A 23,189-nucleotide genomic window follows, 5' to 3' on the forward strand; every position below is an offset into this window, starting at 1 on the left:
CAGTATTCTTGCCTGGAGAATCCCAGGGATGGGAGCCTGGTGGGCTGCCGTCTATGGGGTCGCACAGAGTTGGACACGACTGACGTGACTTAGCAGTAGCTAAGTACTCCAGGAGTACTCTCTCTGGGAGACAGTGGAGTACAGAGGAGCTGGGCATGCTACAGTCCATGGGGTTGCAAAGAGTCAGACATGACTTAGCAACTGGACAGCAACAACAGCCTCCGCAAATAGTGACAGTTTTACTTCTTCCTTTCTAATTTGGATGACTTTTACTTATTTTCTTGCCTAATTACTGTGGTTAGTAATTTTAACACTGTGCTGATTAAAAGTGGAAAGAGTGGGCCTCCTTGTCTTGTCCCTAGTCTTATAGGAAAAGCTTTCAGCTTTCTACCGTTGCGTATGATGTTAGCTCTGTACTTGTCATATATGGCCTTTATTACATTGAGGTATGATCCCTCTGTATCCACTTTGTTGAGAGTTATTATTATAAGTGGATGTTGAATTTTGTCAAATGCTTTTCTGCATCTATTGAGATGATCATCCAATTTTTATCCATACATTTTGCTGATGTACGGTGTATCACATAGACTAATTTGTAGATGTTGAACCATCCTTGAATGCCTGGGATAAATCCCACTCAGTCATGGTATGTAATCCTTTTAATGTATTGTTGAATTTGGTTTGCTAATATTTTGTTGAGGATTTTTGCATCTATGTTTATCAGTGATATAGATCTGTAATTTTCTAGTGTCATTCTTGTCTGGTTTTAGTATAAGGGTTATGCTGGCTTTGTAAAATGAGTTTGGAAGAGTTTCTTCCTCTTCTAATTTTGGAGAAGTTTTAGAAGGATTGATATAAATTCTCCTTGGAGTGTTTGGTAGAATTCACTGTGAAGCTGCCTGGTCCTGGACATTTTTTGTTGGGAGGTTTTTGAGTACTAATTCAACCTCCTTACTAATAATTGGTCTCTTCAGATTTCCTATTTCTTCATTATTCAGTGTTGGGGCATTGTACATTTCTAGGAATGTATTTATTTCTTCTAGATTATCCAGTTGGTGTTGTTCATAGTAGTCTCTTGTGATCCTTTTTTATTTCTGTGATATCAGTTGTAACATTTCCTATTTCATTTCTGATTTTATTTATTTGTGTTTTCTCTGTCTCTTTTTTTGGGGGGGGGGCGAGTCTAGGTAAAGGTCTGACCCATTGTTCAAGGGTCAAGTATAGTTTCTGCAAACACATGCCCAAAATAAACATGTGATCTTCCTCTCCACTCCTAAGTCTGTCTTATTTTGTTGTAGTTAAGAACATCACCTTTTGCTGAGTTAAAATCAGAGTGATCCTTGACTTTTCTCTTCCTCACACCCCACATTCAACCTTACCAACTCTTGTCACTTCTGCCTCCTGAATATTTAAGGATTTTTCTCCATATCACTGCCACCCAAGTACTGGCACTATAGTACCTCGCACTTGATAGTTCATGGCTTTCCAACTGGTCTCTAGTCTTTCACCACCACCCTCCTACCCTCCACTTCCCTGCAGCCTCTAAAGGTTAACACATCTGAACTTCCCAGGTTAACACTCCCCAGCTTAGAAACCTGTGATGATTCCTACTTGGTTATCTTAACTGTCAGACCCTTTGCTGCTAAGTCGCTTCAGTCGTGTCCGACTCTGTGCGACCCCAGAGATGGCAGCCCACCAGGCTCCCACGTCCCTGGGATTCTCCAGGCAAGAACACTGGAGTGGGTTGCCATTTCCTTTTCCAATGCATGAAAGAGAAAAGTGAAAGTGAAGTTGCTCAGTCGTGTCCGACTCTTCGTGACCCCATGGACTGCAGCCCACCAGGCTCCTCCGTCCATGGATTTTCCAGGCAAGAGGACTGGAGTGGGGTGCCATCGCCTTCTCCGTCAGACCCTTTAGCATGGTTCAAGTTTGCATCAGTTGGAATTCTTTCAGTGGCAAGTAATAAAGCCACTTCGAATTGGCATGAAACTTTTTCATCAAATTGAAAAAAATCTAGACGTGTAGGACTGACTTTGAAGTGAAATTGCTGAGTCAGTGTTGTGCATGCCTGCCAAGTCACTTCAGTGGTGTCCGACTCTGTGACCTTATAGACTGTACCCTGCCGGGCTCCTCTGTTCATGGGATTCTCCAGGCAAGAATACCAGAGTGGGTTGCCATACCCTTCCCCAGGGGAATTTCCTGACCCAGGGATTGAACACATGTCTCCTGAGACTCCTGCATTGCAGGCAGGTTCTTTACCACTGAGCCACCAGGGAAGCTAGGCCCAATTCCTTGCCATCTCTCTGCCTGTTTTATCCACAAGCTCCATGTGGTATCACCCCAGCAGCTCCAGGTTATTTTCCCTGTGGTCACAAGACGTTAGCCAAGAGGTGCAGCCTCATAGTCCCATTTCTAATCAACCAGCAGAAGAGAGACCACTGGGTTCTCCCAAAAGCCCCAGCAAAGGTCTCATCTGGTCGCACTAGCTGTGATTGGGTTATAAACCAATCCCTTAATCATCACAGTAGCTAGAAATGGTGGGTATGCTGATTGGCCTCCATCTATCAGGGCCCATGAGTGTAAGCTAAGGATGGTGTGTTGGGGAACCCCAAGATTTCCTTCAAATTTGGTGATTTATCGGCAGGACCTGCAGAACTCAGCATGTAATTTTATACTTATGACCATGATTTATTACATCAAAGTAAACAAAGCAAAATCAGAAAGGCCATGTGAATGAAGTCCAGAGGAAATCAGGTACAAGCATTCAAGTGATCCTGTTAGACATAATTTTGTGTCTTCTTCCATGCTGTTCAAGGGTTCTTTCCCTATACAGTCATCCAGGACATGCTTCATTTTCCCTGCATCAGGTCGTGGTAACATGTGAAATGTCTATCAAGACTCAGTGTCTAAGGTTTTCATTGGGATGCTGGTCACACAGGCATCTTCTGCCAGACTTCATACTAGAATTCCAGACTCCTAAAAGGAAAGCAGGTATTTAGTATCAACTGCATTGTTTGTACAGTTTGGGCCCAGGAAGCCACTCTTCTCAGTGAGGGAATGTTGGGAACCTCCTCAAAATCTACATTCGCAGATCTCAGCCAAGGGCCAAACTTGCAGGCAAATCTTTCTAAGGATAGCAACCTTAAGCCTGACATGATGACTCTTCTAACTGATAGGATCAACCCCAACCAAACTACAAGGCCTGAGAGTGAATCAGAGGAAATTTAGAGTGCAGGGAACCAAATCTCAGAAGCCTACCTCAAAGGAGCTTTAATTCTCCTAAATCACTTTCTCACCTCATCACCTGTAAACACCTCTGTATCCTTAAGCCTCCCCAGTGTATTCCCTGTGCCAAGCTATTCTTAATGCAGAGTAGTAGAACGGTCTCTTGACTCCTCCCAGAACTCTCTGTGTTTGTTTTAAAGTAAATAATCTGAGAAAGCTGAATTTTATATTGGAGAGAAACAGATTTGAATAATAACCAATTTAATAATACTATTACCCCAACATTAAAGTTATCCTTTTTAAGTCAAAAATATTGCAGCAAAACTAAATGATAATCCCAAAGAGAAATTCTGAAGTTGAGAGACCCCAAAAGCTGAAAGTTACAGAAAGTGATTTTCTGAAGAGCAGCTTTTAGGACAATGTGGACTAAGCTATTTAAGGGTGGTCGGAGGGGAGGAAAGACAATAAGCCATTTAAAAACCCATAAATAGGCAAAATAGAAAAATTGTGAGCGTTGGCAAAATCTAGATTTATATCGCATATGCCTGCAGTATATTGGCTGAAATTTCCTGTGCTATGCTGAGTGACTGCTCAGTCATGTCCTACTCTTTGTGACACCATGGACTATAGACTGCCAGGCTCCTCTGTCCATGGGAATTCTCCAGGCAAGAATACTGGAGTAGGTTGCCATGCCCTCCTCCCAGGGATCTTCCCAACTCAGGGATCAAACCCAGGTCTCCTACATTGTGGGCGGATTCTTTACCATCCGAGCTGTGACATCTAGCTATCAGAATTATTACAGCTTAAAAGATAAAAAGATACATGAGGAGGTGAAATGTTGCACTAAAATTCACAATTTACTCATGGAAGAGCTATTGATAGCTTCATCCAGAAGCCATGTTTGAGAGAGTTTGGTTGCATAATTTTGAGTCCACAGCTGATAAAAATCAGAAAATAGAGAAGTAGAAAGCACTGTGAGTTGGGGGAGCATTGGCCTGGGGAAGTTTTTGAGGGCAGCATGGAAGAAGACATAAAATTATGTCTCAACAGGATCATTTCAAGTGAATTTTATGTGACAGGAGATTGAACAGCTCCTATTCCCTAATCTCTTTTGAAGTTACAAGCATGTCAGTAAAAACGATGATGGGTTAAATCAGCTGTCAGCAAGCATTTTCTGTAAAGACCTAGATGGTAGTATTCTAGGCTTTGTAGGCCACATATGGTCTCTGTAGCATATTCTCTTTTGAAATCAACTTTCTAAAAAATGTAAAACCTTGTGGAAAAACTGGGGAGGAGGAGAGGGAGTGGATATGGCCTGAAGGCTTGGGTGCTGAGAGTGCCAGTTTGGAAAAAAAATTTTTGAACGGTCACTTATTTGCTTTAAACATTTATGAAAGTATGAATTCATATGAATTATGAAAGTATGAGAGGCCTTCTCCCACTCTCATGCCCAGGCAGGTGCAACCACACAGCACATGCACTGGCTGTGCCCCTACCAGCCACACGATGCATTCCTTATGTCAGTGAGTGGCACTGCCATCTTCTCAGTTTTCTTAACCAGCAACTCTATTTTCTGAGCACCAAAGAACTGATGCTTTTGAACAGTAGTGTTGCAGAAGACTCTTGAGAGTCCCCTGGACAGTAAGGAGATCAAACCAATCAAGGAAATCAACCCTGAATATTCATTGGAATGAAGAACTGATGCTGAAGCTGAAGCTCCAATACTTTGGCCAGCTGATGTGAAGAACTGACTCATTGGAAAAGACCCTGATGCTGGGAAGGATTGAAGGAGGGAGGAGAAGGGGGCAACAGAGGATGAGATGATGGCTGGATGGCATCACCTCAATGGACATGAGTTTGAGCAAGCTCTGGGAGTTGGTGATGGACAGGAAAGCCTGGCGTGCTGCAGTCCATGGGGTCACAGAGTTGGACACGACTGAGCAACTGAGTAACAATGAAACTCCCATTTTCACCTTGATCTTCCTTTTCATCTTCATCAACCTTCATGACATACCCTCTTCCTAAAAATACCCTCTATTTAAACATTGCTGTTTTAGATATTTTACTTCTGAACTGTTTTCTTAGACAAAGCTTTTAGGAGTAGGATTATTTGGTCAAGAGGGAAGAGAAGCTTTGTGATAGTCCTTTATGGCAACAGAGTTTCATTTGTGCTTATCCCACTTTGAGAGGCAAGGAAAGGAGAGCAAACATATCAGCATGTTTATGAATAGCAAGCTCTATCATAAAAACGAAGTGACAGCCTTATGCAAGTCAATACCTGCTGACTGCATCAGTCCCTTGGTTCCTAATGTGATTAAATCTTGTATCACCAACCAAGAGAAAGCAATTGAAGCATTGTGACTTAGATTCAAATAGGTGTCTTGTGGGAGTAAATTAGGCAAGAAGCGAATACTGCTGTGTGCAGATGCTGGCTCAGGAGGAGTAGTCCCCTGCATCTGATTGAGAACAGGTCCATCATCAGAATACACAGTCCTGTTTACAGAATGTATGGTAAGAAGGTAGGTAGGACTATGCATTTCAGTGATTTGAATCTTTTGCCTTTTTGAATAATCAGCTGGAGTTGGGATTCATTGGCAAGCAAGCCAACGCTTTGGCCCATGTCCCAAGGGAAGACGCCTGGGCAGTAAGGTTATTTCACCTTAGATGGGAGATTAGAGAAAGGAGTGTGCAAATATAAGGAAAGGGGCCAGGCCAGTGGGGAGGAGGGGGAATTGTCAGATAAACGACAGACACACACAAAAAGGGAAGAAGAACCCCACCCGCCCAAACCACCTCCCACCCCAGAATGTCTCTCTGTGAACTATCTACAGGAAGTGAGATGAGGAGATCAAAACCACAAAAACCAAATTCCAAACAGAGACGTTGGGGGGAAAGCGGGGACAGGGCAACAAGTGGACCTCAAGTGTGGCTCCCCTGCTAGGCCACACTTCTTCCAGTCCCTGGTCCCCAGCACGCAGCCCAAGCCTACACGAACCATGCACAGTGGAGGCTGGGACTTGCTTGCCTTCACACACACACATACCCGACATGCATGGTGCGTGCACACACGCCACGTACATCTACATCCTAGATGCACAGGGATGCCCGCCCACAAGACACACACAGAGTCTGAGGCATGCACGTGAGTGCCCTAGCACCGACACGTTCACCTTAAGGCTGTAGAATGTGGGGCCCAGAGAGGGCGAAGGAGTGAGATGGCCTGGGGCCTCCCTTCTCAGAGGCCCCTACCTCGGTACGTACCAGACGCCCACCCTTACCCTCTCTTCAACCCAAGTCCACCGGGCCCAATACTCTCTGGGTGCAAGATGGGTGATAGCCGAGGATGGCGCCCCTGCGCCCCAGGCAGAGCAAAGGGGGAGATCACGGCCTCCATTCTCAGACAGGGTTCAGCAGGAGTTAAGACCGGCTGGAAGGAAGCCCTGGGAGGGCTGGGGGCTAGTGGGTGGGAAAGCTAGCTTAGCAAAGTTCCTCCTGCCTCATCCACAGGGTCTGGAGAGCAGGCGAGGGGCGGAGAAGACAGGGCCCAGAGGCGGTGCCAGAGGCTCTGCGCCAGCTCCTGGCTTCCACGGGGCAACGCGAGCCCCGTCCACTAGGGGGAGCCCGAAACCCAATCCTGAGCGCGGCTTCCACGGGGCCGCGCCTCCTGCCCACCCAGGCCCCGGGACTTGACTGCTTTTCTGACCGAGAAGGGAGCTGGACGGCCCGAGGCCGCTCCGAACCTCACGACAGGGCAAGGAAGGCGGCACAGGGCGCTGTCCACCGGGCGGCCACCAGAAGGCAGCCTCTGGCAGGAGCAGCAACGCAGAGGCAGGCTGCCGTGGGCGCCCCAGTCAGAAATTCAGGTAGGCCCCACGGCTCCACGTTTTGGCCCTGCCAGCGGCTTCTGTTGATTAAAGACCAGAATCTCCCCAACTGCCCGAAGGCCTGGTCCTGGGGCAGGCAGTGGAGAGTCTCCCCAGTCCTGGTCTGGGCACAAAGGTGAGGGCAGGACAAGATTCTGGAGGCAGGGCCGCTGGGACCGCTGAGGTGAGTTTGGCAGGGGACTGAAAGAAAAAAAAAAGCAAAATAAAACTGGAAGCGGGAGTAATGAGGATGGGGACACGAACAAAAAGGGAAAATAAAAAGTTAGGAAAAAAAAAAAAAAGGAAAGCACCCCCACCCCAGGCGGTGATGGAAGCTGTGCACGTGCTCTGTGAGGCAGGCGGCCAGCGCTGCTCGCTCAGGGACGCCGGGAGACCTGGGGGAAGGGGGTCTGCTGGTCCATTTAGAGTGAGCACAGGCTGTCATAGCGGTCCAGGGGTGTGACTGTGGTGGACTGGGCGGTGAACTCGTCGTCAGGGTACCTGAGATGTGACCTGAGGTTGTATTTACCTTCTGGCCCACTGTCCCCTATACAAACTGACCTGTCTTCTTTTTTCTCTGCCTGGTTAAGAGTTGTTGTTGTTCATTCGCTAAGTTGTGCCCGACTCTTGGCGACCCCATGGACTGCAGGATGCCAGGCTTCCCTGTCCTTCACTATCTCCTGGAGTTTGCTCAAACTCATGTCTATTGAGTTGGTGATACCATCCAACCATCCCATCCTCTGTCACCCCCTTCTCCTCCTGCCTTCAATCTTTCCCAGCATCAGGGTCTTTTCCCAGTGAATTGGCTCTTCACATCAGGTGGCCAAAGAATTGGAGCTTCAGCTTCAGCATCGGTCCTTCCAATGAATATTCAGGATTGATTTCCTTTAGGATTGACTGGTTTGATCTCCTTGCTGTCCCAGGGTCTCTCAGGAGTCTTCTCCAGCACAACTCAAAAGCACCAATTCTTGGGCACTCAGCCTTCTTAATGGTTCAACTCTCATATCTGTACATGACTACTGGAAAAACCATACCTTTGACTATATGGACCTTTGTTGGCAAAGTTAAGAGTACTCAGTTTTATTAGCCTGTGGATTGAGTTAGGACAGATTGGAACAAATCGTTTCCCCTCATCCTTCATCTTTCAGCATAATGTGTGAGCTATTCCAGAATATGGTTTTTGCTACATGTAACAATGTTGATTCCCAAATAACAATTTTCAAGACCACCAATGAATAGTCAGTTAATGAGTATTTATTGAACTCCTATTGTGTGAATGAGTGAATTCAATTTTATCATTACTTCTTAAGGATTATTATCATTAAAAGGAATTCTTGGGACTTCCCTGGTAGTCCAGTGTCTCCCCCATCCCTGGGATTCTCCAGGCAAGAACACTGGAGTGGGTTGCCATTTCCTTCTCCAATGCATGAAAGTAAAAAGTGAAAGTGAAGTTGCTCACTCGTGTGTCCAACTCTTTGAGACCCCATGGACTGCAGCCTACCAGGCTCCTCCATCCATGGCAGTTTCCAGAGTACTGGAGTGGGTTGCCATTGCCTTCTCCCACAGCACAGCACAGCACAGCACAAATACTTATAAAAAGGAATTCTTATTCTTTAGCAGATGTTTGGTGGTTACTCAGGTTTGATTTAAATTGCATTTTTTAAATTAGAGAATGAACATTTTCCCATGAGTTAAAGAATATGTATTTCTCCAAATGTAAATTGTCAGTCTATTCTTCAGAGTTGACACTTGGAAAAAAAAACAAACAAAAAACCTTTGGCATATGGCCATGAAACTCACAGAAGTTAATGAGTTGTCCTAGGTCATTCTGGGAGAGGTGTAAGAGTCAGACCAAGAAACAAAGTCACCAGCTCCTAGTTGTGTTCGTTCTCCTATGTATTCCAAGCAGTATCTCTAAACATATCTTTCCATCCCTGTCTTTTAAGGTAATATGATTTGTCTTACAAGATACTCCACAATGAAGGAGAATGGGGCTCTGAGAAGCTCTGTTTCTATAAAGCTAGCAGTACTTTAGCTCTAACTTTAGGATTATAAGAAATTCTCTAACCAAAAGTTTAATAGGAGAAGGCTAGATATTGCATAATTACTTGGACCAGAGAGGCCAGTCTTTGACATTTTTTATTTCTGATTCTCCTTGCAGGGTTGAAAAATGTGCTTCTGACTTAACATTATACCTCTTTTATGTATTAAAGTTCCATCCCCTAACTACCTTTTGACAACATCTTAAGGACATGTCTCTTCTGGACCTCCACCCCTCCTCCAATATCCAAACGAATTTTCTTTGTATTTTTCTGATAAAATCTTGTAGTTGACAAAAATCCAATTCTCTTTGAGTTAATTATGCTTATAACCATAATTATTATAAAATAACAATACTTAGAGGCCTAAGACATGGTCTATTAAAATTTCTATACAGTAGTTCATCTTTATCTTCTTTGTATATCTTAAAAGTGAAATTATTCCTATTGTAAACATACTGAATTGCTGTAGAACTATGACTTTATCACTCTGCTATTTAAAAAAAACATAGGTTACAAATCTTCAAATTAAGTTAATTAAAATGTTTAGTTGATTTTCATTTCATAAATTCAGTAAAAATTAGCTTAAATGTTTATTCAGTAATTAGATTACAAGAAAAAAATACTGTAAGTTTCATATTCTTTGTAAAGTCATTGAATTTTCTAAATTGTGTTCACTTTAACTCACCTGTAAATCAGTTCAACACATAGGAAAGCAAATGAAAACTTCAGGAGTTTGTTTTTTTTTATTTTCTCGAACTTATTTTTCTAATTTATTTTATTGAAATGAAACTTCAGGAGTTTGTTTTTTAAAATTTATTTTATTGAACAATTTACAGTTGATTTACAATGTTGTATTAATTTCTTCTGTACAGCAAAATGATTCAGTTATGTTAATATGTACATTATTTTTCATTATGGTTTATCATGGGATATTGAATATAGTTCCCTGTGCTATACAGTAGGCCCTCGTTGTTCATCCATTCTCTGTATAATGGTTTGCATCTGCCAATCCCAAACTTCCAGTCCACCCCCCAATCCCCCTCCCCCTTGTCACCACAAGTCTGTTCTCTGTAAAAATCTTCAGAAATTCTCATAATCACATGGGCCTGTTTTCATACTCAGTTTCACTTTTATATGTCAAGGGGTGAGTTTTATTATGATATTATATTCTAAGGAGAACATTAGAAGGTTATCTCTTATAACAATGCATTGACATTATTGGTTGGTGAAGTTGAAATAAAGAGATTATCTGTTGATAAAATGGATTAACTCACACCTCAACTCAAGAACAAGTGTGGGCAACTAGTAATAGCTCCCTAGTTTTGTGACCCCCCTTACATACTTAGGCTGAATTTTATTCCCTTTCTGACTTGAAACAGCCAGCCTAATGATAAGAAAGGGAATAGTTGCCCTTGGCTGAAAACACAAGTCCATCTGCTGCTGGTAACTTGCATGAGAACCAGGCAAGCTTTCTCTCGGCTGGTTTTCTTCCTGTTAAGAGCTTGAACTAGTTTATCATCAGAAGGTCTTCTGGTTTCAAGATTTAGGAGTCCATAATCATTAAAGTTCCCAAGTAGGAATAATCCTGTATATAGATGTCCAATGAAAACCAGTGATGAAAAAAAGAGAATTGGCATAATTAAGATGTCAGCAGTCTTGATGGAATGAAGGTGACGGGAGTCCAGGTTTTCCAGCCCCATTAGTCATCTTTCATGTAATATTTAATTCAAACAGTCTCCATCCTGCTTACAGTGAGAAGTTCAATATCTCCACCAACATGTCCAGGTATTCTTGGGAAGGGGGGCAGTGTTTAGTAGTTTTCCAAATCACCTTTTGATAATTTTCTGACTCTACTGAGTTAGCAGTCTCTCAGGTCTCCTTATTCATCTATTCCTTTCTTTTATCATTGCATTGAATCTCAGTGTGGAACAGCATTCATTTTTGTTCATATTTTACTCCAAACCATTTACACAAAGTAATTATGTGTACTAAACCAGGACTGAAACTTTAGGATGAATATAGAGGGTTCACCTCATAGCCTAGCCCTGTGGGCCACTTGTGTAATATATTACTAGATGCTCAAGTAGTGCCTTGGCCACTCCTATGTTGAAAAGTTACAAACAGGCTGACTCCTCTCACATCTGCTCTCCTCACCTCCCAGGTCTCCAAAATCCCCATACTCCTCATACTTTATTATTCTTAACAGTTTAGCTCTATTTCTCAACCAGGCCATTGGAGCTCTTTTCACAGCTAGGGAGGCTTTCAATATATATGCCTAAACAAAGATAATTCTCTCTCCAAAAGGAACTCGGCCTCTACCTTATGAGTATTTTTTTCCTCCTGGGCAAAGTCAGAGGGCAAGTTAGGTAGAGGTGAGTAGGGAGAGTCGCAGACAGCTTGGGAAGAGGATGCTGGAAAAGGAAACGAGCATCCTTGGGTTGTCCACCACCAGCAGGCCCCTGTGCCAGGGGTTTTACAAGTATTATCCCAGCTAATCATGACAAGCCTGTAAGGTAGATAATACCATCATCCCTATTTTGGGATGATGAGACAAGGAGACAGGTTTGGGGGGGGTTCAGTAACTCACTCAACAGCATACAGCTAAGTGGCAGATCTGAGATTTGGATACAGTCAATCTTTGTAAATCACCATAAAACGCTGCCACCTTAACCATTATGCTGGCACCCCACATACATGATTGCATTCTATTTCTGTGAGTTATGTGCAATTTTCATCATTTTTTCCAAAGAATAAACTCCCCAAGTTGCAGAGTTAGGATGTAGTGGCGCCAGGAGTCTAACCCAGCTCACATCACTAATCTCCTGAGTCTATGTGGCAGGTTGCCTTGATGGGTTTTCCACTTAAAATATTGATGTACCTCTACTTTTACTTGAGTTTAACAAGCAGAATTTATAATGATTCCATTAAAAATTTGCCAGGTTTTATAATAAACATCACAGAGTTGATGCCTAAGGACATTTATTTTCAAAGTTTACAGTGTGAGCAATAGAAATAGGAGAAATTGTGTCAAAGAAGGTAAAAGAAAAACACTTTCAAATAGTAAAAAAATAAAGTACCATTGGGCAAGAAATATACACACTCGAGATTGTGAGGTATGGGTATTGTTCTAATTTTGGAATTCCAAGCCCATGGATTCTGGTAAAAAATATCTTACCATGTACTTCAGCTTGTCAGTAATAAATGGCAAGTATGCAAAAACACATTATCATTTGTGTTAAATGTTGCAATGGAAATACTGGGTTTTCAGTGTCTTTTGAAATTGCAGTGCCCACAGAAACATTTTACACATAAAAATTATGGAAATGGTCATAGGGATATTGAGTCTGCTTTTAAAAAGTAGCTTAATAGAGAGATTAAGAGAAGTTAGAATCAATAGAATGAATAGCATCAGTCAACATCCGTCCCGCCAGTTATTTGAATTCCTGTTTTGATGTGCCTGGCAGGTATTTGTGCAGCCTTTTCTTGTTTACATCTTGTGATGGAGAACTCTGTTTTTCCTAAGGCAGGGAGGGACCTCCTTAGGAAAACAGGCTGTGCTAAGTGTTACATAATTGAGTGTAATAATGAAATATGTTTTCTGGAATCTGTGTTGATTTTTGTTTTTGCTTAAGAAGCAGGGGAGATTAAATTTCTCCTGTTCTATAGAGTTGGCTCAAATCCTTTTCAACAAACCTATGGTTCCTGAAGTGGAAAGGTGGGGAGGTGGGGAGGGATAAATTAGGAAGTTGGGATTAGCATATACACACCACTATAGATATAGATAACCAGCCAGATAACCAACAAGACCCTATTGTATAGCATATAGAACAATAATCAGTATTTTGTAATATCCTATAAGGAAAAAGAATCTGAAAAAAAAAATGTGTGTATAACTGAATCAATGTTCTGTACACCTGAAATGAACACAGCATTGTTAATCAACTATACTTCAAATTACAAAAAGGATACATTGTATAACACAGGTAATACAGCCAGTATTTTGTAGTAACTATAAACAGAAAATGGAGAAGGCAATGGCAACGCACTCCAGTACTCTTGCCTGGAAAATCCCATGGACGGAGGAGCCTGGTGGGCTGCAGTCCATGGGGTCTCAAAGAGTCCGACACGGCTGAGTGACTTCACTTTCACTTTTCACTTTCATGCATTGGAGAAGGAAATGGCAACCCACTCCAGTGTTCTTGCCTGGAGAATCCCAGGGATGGGGCTGCTGTCTATGGGGTCGCACAGAGTTGGACACGACTGAAGTGACTTAGCAGCAGCAGCAGCATAGATAGAAAATAACCTTTAAAAATTGTCTAAAAATATTTTTTTTTAATTTTCAAAAGAATGATAAAAATAAAATAAGTAAATAAATAAATTAAGCCCACCCCCCCAAAAGCCCCCATAAATCCTTTTTAAAGGGGAAGGTCTATGAACTAATGAGAACAATGTTGGCTTGGAGTCAGGAGGCTAGTCTCAACTTCACACAGTGGTGGTTCTGAGAGGCAGACCTGTGATTCTTGCTAATCCCTTCTCTTGGCTGTTTTCTTGGCACATCTCTTAGAGTCGTTTTAAGAGTTGAATGAAAATGAGTATTAAATATGTTTTAATAACACCACTTTATAGTTCTGTGCCTTCTGAGTCATTAAATTGGGGCAGACAGTGCTCTAAATGTAGTCAGATGAGCATAGAGTTCAGTGATGCAGATACTTTGCTCAGTTATAAGCATCTTGTCAAGTTCTGGAGCACTTGTGGGCAAGAGTCTGTCTGTGTGGGCATGTGGAATGGGTTCTAGTTGTCAGAGGTCTGATGTGTGGAGAGGGAGCATGTGTTCCAGTGTACCCATAGATGAGTCAGATCTTCCTTGTGGGTAGGAGTTGTCCTTGCTTCCCCTCCCTGAAGCTCTGTGTCCCATATTCATTCCACCAGCCCTGAGGGACCTCCCATAGCCTATTGGCTGGTTCCCTGGAGGGCTGAGGTCCTGCTCTGATTCCAGCAAGTGGATGATGGCTATGGGACCCCACCCAGCTCTGATCACTTTCCTAGTGAGGTTTTTCTCCTCATCTGATGGTGAAGGGCCCACCCTTATGGAGCAGATTTCTGGGACTCACATATTTCCCGCCTACTTTCTGTCTTTGGTAGCTTAGTTGTCTCAACCCTATCTTCTGTGTTTTGTATTGGATTCATCTAATACCAAACTATTTCCTAGATGTGCCTCTGTTTTCTAACTTCTGAGACAGTATGTCTAGACCAGTGGTTTTCACAATATGATCTCTGGACCAGCAGTATTAGCATCTCCTGGGAATTTGTTAGAGAGGCGGGTTTTGGTCCCACTTCAGACCTACTGTACCAGACACTCTAAGGACAGGGTCCAGCAGTCCCTCTCCAGGGGATTCTGATGCACATTAGTGTTTACACACCCTGTCCTGGACTGTCTGGTTGTCCTCCATGAAGGCAGTTTAGGCTACTTCATCCCCCGCTCTTTCCCCTTGTACTAGTTTGAGAGTAGAATTTTTGCCTGGTGTCAACTTTCACTCTATCATCCTGTTGCTCAAATGGTCCTCTAAAGGACCATGATTGTTTTTTACATATAAACAATTCAGGTTAAGTAAGATGAGCATGGGAGCATAACCAGTCCCATATTCTAGTGTTGTGATTCACAGACATCCATCCTGACCTGAACTACCCAGGTATTTATTCTGCAATGGCATTAACACACAATTCTTTTAAAAACAAAAAAATCTGCTCAATGTTATGTGGCAGCCTGGATACGAGGGGTGTTTGGGGAAGAATGGATACATGTATGTGTATGACTGAGTCCCTTTGCTGTCCACCTGAAACTATCACAACATTGTTAATTGGCTCTCTCTCTCTCTCTTTAGTCACTAAGTCCGACTCTTGCGACCCCATGGACTGTAGCCTGCCAGGCTCCTCTGTCCATGGGATTCTCCAGGCAAGAGTACTGGAGTGAGTTGCCATTTCCTTCTCCAAGTTAATTGGCTATATTCCCAATATATAATTAAAAGGTTAAAAAAGAAAAGAAGAAATAGCAGTGGAGGGAGGGTGGGGGTGGTGGAGGGAGGGTGGGGGTGGTGGAGGGCTCAAGGGATTGAAGTCAGGAATATTACCCTATACCCCACTCAGGAAAACGTCCATGTGCTTGCCTTTTTTTTCCCTTCTGTTCTACTTCTGATTTTCTTTCTTTTTACAGGAACAGATGAGTAATTTGACAATGCTATTAGCTAATGAAAAGAAGAGAGCATTATCTTATTTATAGACTTTGGGCGTTATTATCTAGAGGCTTCCTTGTGAGAGCTGAGGTATGTCTTCATGATTGCTGCTTAATTTCCTCAGGAATAACGAAGTGGGAGCTATAGTACGTCTTTGTTTAGCAGCTATGGTTTTCATTAAATTTAATTAAGTCCCCCAGAAGCTTTAAATTTAGGGTAAGTTCAAAATGCAGGTGGTTTCTGTTAAGTATAATTATATTCCCTTTATAGCTGCCATGGCTTGGGAAAGCTGGCCTGTCAGACTTAAAAATCTTTAACAAGCTCACCAGAGCTTTGGTTTCAGAGTGCATTTCCAAACTCAACCCTTCCTTCCCTCTCTCCTTCCCTTCTTCTCTTGCTCTTTCTTTCCTTCTTCCCCCTTTGCAGAAGGCTGCGGATAATGTGAACTTAACAAAAGCTGCCCTGTTATGCTTACAACCTCACTAATGAGTTGAGGTCAACATTTGCAAGATTACTTTTGCGAGAGGATTCTAAAACAGTTCTGGTTGATCACTGGGGTTAGTTGAGGTCCCTGAGTTCACTAGCTTCTGTGTCCAAAGAATGAAGCTTTTTGTGTCCAAAGGACACAAGGCCTGGAGAGGATGAGAACAAGGGCCTGGGGCTGCCTTAATGGCAGACGCTCACTGATGGAGAAGAAGACTTCGATGCCTGAATCTCCCTCTTTGCTCCAGGTCAGTTTTCTGAACCCTCACCTATGCGGTCCTGCAAATGGAAGTGGTCATAGGGAAGAGGAAGAGGAGTTGTTAAACAGCTAGTGTGCGAAAGTGGTCCTCCAGGCTCCAAGATTTCCACATGAAAAGAGTTCTTCCTCAGAGGTCCCAGAACAATGGCATTTTCTGTAATTGTGCTGTAGTTTCATATCAGCATTTTTCACTCCTAGCTAAGATTATAATGTATCATTGCAAAGGTAATCAGAGAAGATTGTCAGGAGTTTGATGAAGTCAAAAATTTCTTTTTGTACTCTTGGGTCTGAACACAGTGTATCTAGGCCAATTCAATTTCTTTGGAAGTAAACAATTTTAAGTTGCAAACAGATTCCTCTAATACTTGTGTCTATTCTATTTGATTCCAGCTGTAGTCCAGAGCACATTTAATGATGTGCATAATTGTTATGATCTGTTGTCATTGGGGATAAATATCAAGCAGTTGAACAAATTGTCTTAATGAGTTATTTTAATACAGCTGGATAAACCAAATGTTAAGTTTTGTTTCTCTTTGTAGTTGTTCAGTGTCTATAGTCATATTACTATCATCAATTTTTCAATATTAATCAGTTTTCTTGATATCCATACAAAATAAAAATATTTTTCTCCAATTCAGGATTGAATATGGGCTGAATGTTAGATGATATCAAGAAATTTTATTAAGAGTGGCAATGGTGTTCTGCTTATATAAGAAAATGTTCTTATAGAAATAAATGCACACTGAATTATGTAGGGTTGAGTGATATGATAGTTATTATGCTATTGTTTTGTCCATATTTGAACATTTTCTTGGTTAAAAGAAAAAGAAAAAGAAAAAAAAAAAAAAGCTCATGGATTGGAAGAATTAACATTGTTGAAATCACCGTACTATCCAAGGCAATCTACAGATTTGACACGATCCAGATCAAAACATTATGACCAGTGGCATTTTTCATGGAACTAAAATAAATAATTCTAAATTTTGTATGGAAACACAAAAGACTCTGAATAGCCAAAACAATCTTAAGAAAAAAAGAACAAGAAATATCATGCTCTCTGATTTCAAGCTATACTAAAGTTTTAGTCTTCAAAACAGTGACACAAAAACAGACACATGGATCAATGAAGCAGGATAGCAAGCTCAGAAATGACCTCACACTTCTACGGGCAATTAGTCTATGAAAGAGGAGGCAAAAGGAGATACGCTGGGGAAAAGACAGCCTCATCAATAAACGGTGCTGGGAAAACGGCTATTTTCTCACAGCATATACAAAAATAAACTCAAAGTGGAGTAAAAACTTAAATGTGAGACCTAAAACTATAAAACTCCTAGAAAGAAACATAGGTAGTATATTCTTTGACATTAGTTTTAGCAGTATTTTTTTTGGATATGTCTCCCCAGGCAAGGGAAACAAAAGGAAAAATAGGCAAATGGGACTACATCAAACAAAAAAACTTCCGTACAGTGAAGAAAACCATCAACAAAACAAAATGGGAGAAGATATTTGCAATGTCTACTGGATGGGAGAAGAGATTTTGCAAATGATATATCCAATAAGGGATTAATATCTAAAATATACAAAGAATTTATATACTTCAATATCAAAAAAACAAACCACCCAATGAAAACATAGACAGAACTCTTGAATAGATATTTTTCTAAATAAACAGACGGCCAACAGACACATGAAAAGATGCTCAACATATGTGTTTGAATAGCTATCATCAAAAACAAACAAATATTAATAAAAGCTGTTGACAAGGATGTGGAGAAAAGGAAACCCTTGTGCACTGTTGGTGGGAATGGAAATTGGTGCACTCACTATAGAAATGTGACTCTTAGTGGCTTCCCTGATGCCTCAGTCGATAAAGAGTCCACCTGCAATGCAGGAGACCTGGGTTCTAACCCTGGGTTGGGAAGATCCTCTGGAGAAGGAAATGGCAACCCACTTCAGTATTCTTGCCTGGAGAATTCCATGGATGAGCCTGGTGGGATACAGTCCATGGGATAACAAAGAGTTAGACATGACTAAGTGCCTAACTTTCTATGGATAAGAGTATGGAGTTTCCTCAAAACATTAAAAATAAAGCTACCTTATGATCCAGCAATTCTACTTTGGAGTAGTTATCCAAAGAAAGTAAAAACTTAATTCATATATATATATATATATATATATATACACACACACACACACACACTTTATTGTTCATTGTAGCATTTATTATTCATTTATTGTAGCATTCATTGTTCATACAGTATTTATTATTCATTTATTGTAGCATTTATTGTTCATACAGTAGGCAAGATATGGAAGAAACTTACGTGCCCATAGGAATAGAAGAATATGTGGTATGCATGTACCATGGAATATTAATTATTAAAAAAATGAATTCTTGCTATTTGTGACAACATGGATGGACCTAGGGGCTTCTGAGGTGACTCAGTGTTAAAGAACCTGCCTGCCAATGCCAGAGACACAGGTTTGATCCCTAGGTTGGGAAGATCTTCTAAAGCAGGAAATGGCAACCCAGTGCAGTATTCTTTCCTGGGAAATCTCATGGACAGAGGAGCCTGGCGGGCTGCAATGCATGGGATCACAAAGACTCAGATGTGATTGAGCGACTGAGCATGTACGGATGGACCTAGAGGGTATTATGCTAAGTGAAAAAAGTCAGAGAAAGAAAAATACTGTGTGATTTTCCTTTATGTAGAATCTAAAAAAAACAAAACAAAAACAAATGAACAAACAGAGCAAAACAGGAACAGAGTCACAATGGGTGGTTACTGGAGGGTAGGGAGCAAGGGGGATGAGAGAAATAGGTGAAGGAGATTAAGAGGGACAAACTTCTAGTTACCAAATAAATGTCCCAGGTATGAAATGTGCAGTGTGGGGAATATGGTCAATAATAATGTAGTATCTTTATATGGTGACAGGTGGTAACTAGATTTATTGTGGTGGTCATTTTGAATGTATAGAAATATCAAATCACTATGTTGTTATATAAAGGGAAGCAACATTGTTGCAGGCCCATGCTACTTTAAAACCAAAGAAACTCATAGAAAAAGAGACCAGATTTGTGCTTATCAGAGGCAGTGGCTGGGGGGAGAGGGAATTGGATGAAGATGGTAATGAGGAAGAAACTTCAGTTATAGAATAAATAGAGGGATGTAATGTACAATGAGATAAATATAAATAACACTGCTATAGGTTATATACGGAGAAGGCAATGGCACCCCACTCCAGTACTCTTGCCTGGAAAATCCCATGGATGGAGGAGCCTGGTGGGCTGCCATCCATGGGGTCGCACAGAGTCAGACACGACTAAAGTGACTTAGCAGCAGCATAGGTTATATATGACCGTTGTTAGAGTAAACCCTGGAAGTTCTCATAACAAGGAAAAAAAAATGTTTTTCTTTTGTTTTGTAGCTACATGAAGTGATTTTTTCCTTTTATTTTGTATCTATATTACCATTAAACCTATTGTGGTGATCATGTCATGAGGTACAGGAGGCAGATCTTTATGCTGTACACCTTAAACTTACACAGTGCTGTAGGTCAATTACATCCCGGTAGTGTTGGAAGGGAAGAAGTTAGCCCCCTCATAGATGTGCACGCTATAATGCACAGCTGCTGCATTTGATCCACAGACATAGAGTGACACCCCCCTCCACCCCATACACACTCTCTGCCGTTTGGAGAGATGAGCAAGGAGGTCTGGGAAAGGCTAGGGCTACCAGTCCTTGTGACAACCAGAAACACCCCCATATGTCTGAATGAGCCAGGAGCCTGGCATCTGAGTAGCCGGAGCAGAGCTGGGTGAGACCAGGGGGTGGGAAATGAGACGAAATGTTCTCTGCATTCAAGCTGCTACTGTGCGAGATACTCATGCCAGGAAAGAAGGGCTCCAGTCCCTAAGGCACCTCTGTCCTCTGGCTCATGCCTTCTACCCACCACATTCCCTCCATTTCCAGAAAGTGGTCTTAGGTGCTCCCTACACATTTGCACTTGCGTGGAGTTGCTTCAGTCTTGTCTGATTCTCTGCAACCCTACGGACTGTGGCTGGCCAGGCTCCTCTGTCCATGGAATTCTCCAGGCAAGAATACTGGAGTGGGTAGCCATGCTCTCCTCCAGGGGATCTTCCCGACCCAGTGATCAAACCTGCTTCTCCTGCCTTGCAGGTGGGTTCTTTACCGCTAAGCCACCAAACCCCTGCACAGACTTGCTTATGGCTAGAATACATGTAAAGGGAGAAAACATTTCAGTCTCTAATCAGTTATAAGATATATAAAAGTAGATACCTGGTGTAGATGAGGTGTTGGCATTCATTTACCCTGAGGTCTGATCAACCAATGTTAGGGGTTGAAATGAGAACTTTTCCTAATGAAAGGGTGGGGACGGAGCCTGGAAAGCAGTGGAGGCAGCTCCTGCCTCTGGTCCGTGTGGACTAATGAAGGCATTTCTTGCTTCTGTGGCTTCTCTTGCCTACGGCAGGGAATACCCTAAGGGGAACCCCAAGGTGTGCTTTTGAAGCAAGAAGCCTTCCTGTTATATTTGTTACATATATTTTGGCCATTGGAAGCCAATTTCATTGTTCTATAGTATAAGATTTTTCTCTTTCTGAATGTGACGGGGAAGAGGCCTCAGAAGTTCAGAGAAGGCGAGTATAAATTAGGGAGCTAAAACCAGACAGTGGCAACATGACTGATAAATGTTCTCCTTCTCCTTAGCTGCTAGGATGGCCACCTAATTTTGGGTGTTATCACAACTGAGTTTTCCTCTCTGACTCTTAAATAGAGACTGGGGCTGGACAAGTGAAACAGGTGATCTCTGATACCTGATACATTGTGTTTTACCTTGTATTAACAAGATGCTTTTATTCTTAAAAAAATTTAGCCACACTTGACAGCATGTGGGACCTTAGTTCTCTAACCAGGGATCAAACCTATGCCCTGCTGCAGTGGAAGGCAGAGTCTTAACCACTGGGCCACTGTTGGAGATATGTCTCCAGGACTTGGAAACGGTGAACCTGAAAGAACAACACTTGGACAGTCTCTGCAAGGACTGACAAGTTTATTTCTGCAGTCAAACCTTTTTATAGGAGCAAGAAACAAAGAGCTTAGAGCATACAGCCAGCAGAACATGTACAAGGCTAGGATATAATCAGTAAAAGATACTTCAAGGAACAGCACATTCTTAACGACCCATGTATTTATCCATGACCCATTTTCTCAAGTATCGTCTTTAATGTTTAATTGTTAAATCTAGGTGCTGAGCATAGCCAAAGGCAGGAAATGTTCTTCAGCAATCAGTACACAATGTCTGGGTACTTCTGGCGCTTTGCCATTTTCCCACGGACCTCCTCCTTCAAGGCTATTTTGCACTGTGCCTCCCAACATATCCTCCTTTTGTTTTTAGTTTAAGCATGGCAGCTGTTAGTTGGATTCCATTGTAGGAGGCATGGAGTCTTGAGTAGAGACATCTGTATAGAATTGTGTAGTGCCATAACAGATAGGGTTCCTACTGTAACAATAGATATTAGACTAAGAATGTCAGCAATAATCTATCCAATTATGCGCCTTGACCTCCTTAAGCCATATTTGAACAAAGCTGAGAGAAATACAGAGTCAGTTCATGGTTCTGTTAGGTTAACAGGAAGCCACAAATCAGATCTTTGCTTGACTATTGCAATGTTGACATAATGATATGAAATAGTATGGTTTAAACACGTATACAAGGCACATGCTGTACAGTTAACAATCTTAGCAGAAAGATCTATATCGATCTATAAACATGTACGGGAGGTGCACACAAGATTGGATATAACCTGTACTATCGTATAAAAAGGTATAGTTTTGAGATTTTTAAGGCTTTTGCAGTCTCATACACATTGGCAAAGCGCTCCAATGCAGCAGGAATCTTCCACACATGCCATTGCTCAGGTCCTACGGTAGGGGTTCAGACATTGACGTTTTCTCTTCGGCTTCTCTATGGTCATTGATGAGACCCTTCGTGTTAGCTGCATCACCTGTTGGGGGAGTCTGGTCTTGGGGTCCTTCTCGGTAACAGACATGGCGAAGTGGAACCCAGATTTCTTCTCCATCTGCAACGACAAGACTGTAACCTCTGCCTAGGAGTCATAAGATTCCTGGCAACCATTGATTAAACTGCTTATACCATATTGGTGTGTTGGCTTCTAATGTTTTCTTACTGTTTTCCTCTGTAAAATGTCTGTCTGCACGAGTATCAGAACTATCTTTTAGTAAGTTTAAAAAATTTAAGGAATAAAGAGTTAAAGATAATAACAATTGAGGGTTCATAGGATAAGAAGTGTATCTCCTCTTCCATATTCCCCCTTTCTGTTTTAATAAATGAGTTTTAAGAGTATGATGGGTTCTTTCGATAATTGTTTGACCCTGGGGATTGTAGGGTATCCCCGTGATGTGTGTTATATTCCATTCCATTAGAAATGAATGAAATGAGTGAGAGGTAAATGTAGGGCCATTATCTGTTTTTAAGACCGAAGGTATTCCCATAACAGGGAAGGTGAGTAAAAGTGCAGAAATGGCATGTTTGCTGGATTCTGAAGAGATAGGCATTGCCCATATAAAACCTGAAAATTTATCAACTGAGACAAAAAGCAAAGAAAACTTTCCCAAGAAGCAATGAGTGAAGTCAGATTGCCAAAGGGAGTTAGGCTGTTGCCCACGAGGATTAACTCCTGAAACTGTGGTACGTAAGTGCAGAGGAGCGCAGACATCACAGGATTTAATGATATGTCTCGCTTCAGTGAGGGGAATATGGTATTTAGAGTGCAATCTTTTAGCATTGGTATGAAGATTAGCGTGTTCGTCCATAGCAGATGTAAAGATAGGAGCTATGAACTTATCAACAGCATCATTCCCTGCTGCCAGGGGGCCAAGTAAACCTGAATGAGCACGGATATGTGCAATGAAGAAAGGTTCCGTATGTGATCGAATTAAGGCTTGGGTCTTTGAAAACAGAGTATATAATTCTTCATCTAGGTTGTATAAAAAGGCAGTAACAAAATCGGGGAAAAGGGAAGCAAGGTATTTGGAATCAGTAT

General features: G+C 41.9%; 1 protein-coding gene across 1 annotated transcript in view; it reads left to right on the plus strand.

Moving 5' to 3' along the window:
- Positions 1-5,061: 5,061 nt before the first annotated feature.
- FAM170A (family with sequence similarity 170 member A) overlaps positions 5,062-23,189 on the plus strand; it is a 77,893-nt gene continuing 59,765 nt past the window's right edge. Inside the window, exons 1-2 of the mRNA XM_044947794.2 lie at positions 5,062-7,272; positions 15,342-15,450. The gene's annotated coding sequence lies outside the window, so the exon portion shown is untranslated. The remainder of the gene's footprint in view (positions 7,273-15,341; positions 15,451-23,189) is intronic.

Source organism: Bubalus bubalis, chromosome 9 (assembly GCF_019923935.1).
Source record: "Bubalus bubalis isolate 160015118507 breed Murrah chromosome 9, NDDB_SH_1, whole genome shotgun sequence".
Classification (NCBI taxonomy): domain Eukaryota; kingdom Metazoa; phylum Chordata; class Mammalia; order Artiodactyla; family Bovidae; genus Bubalus; species Bubalus bubalis.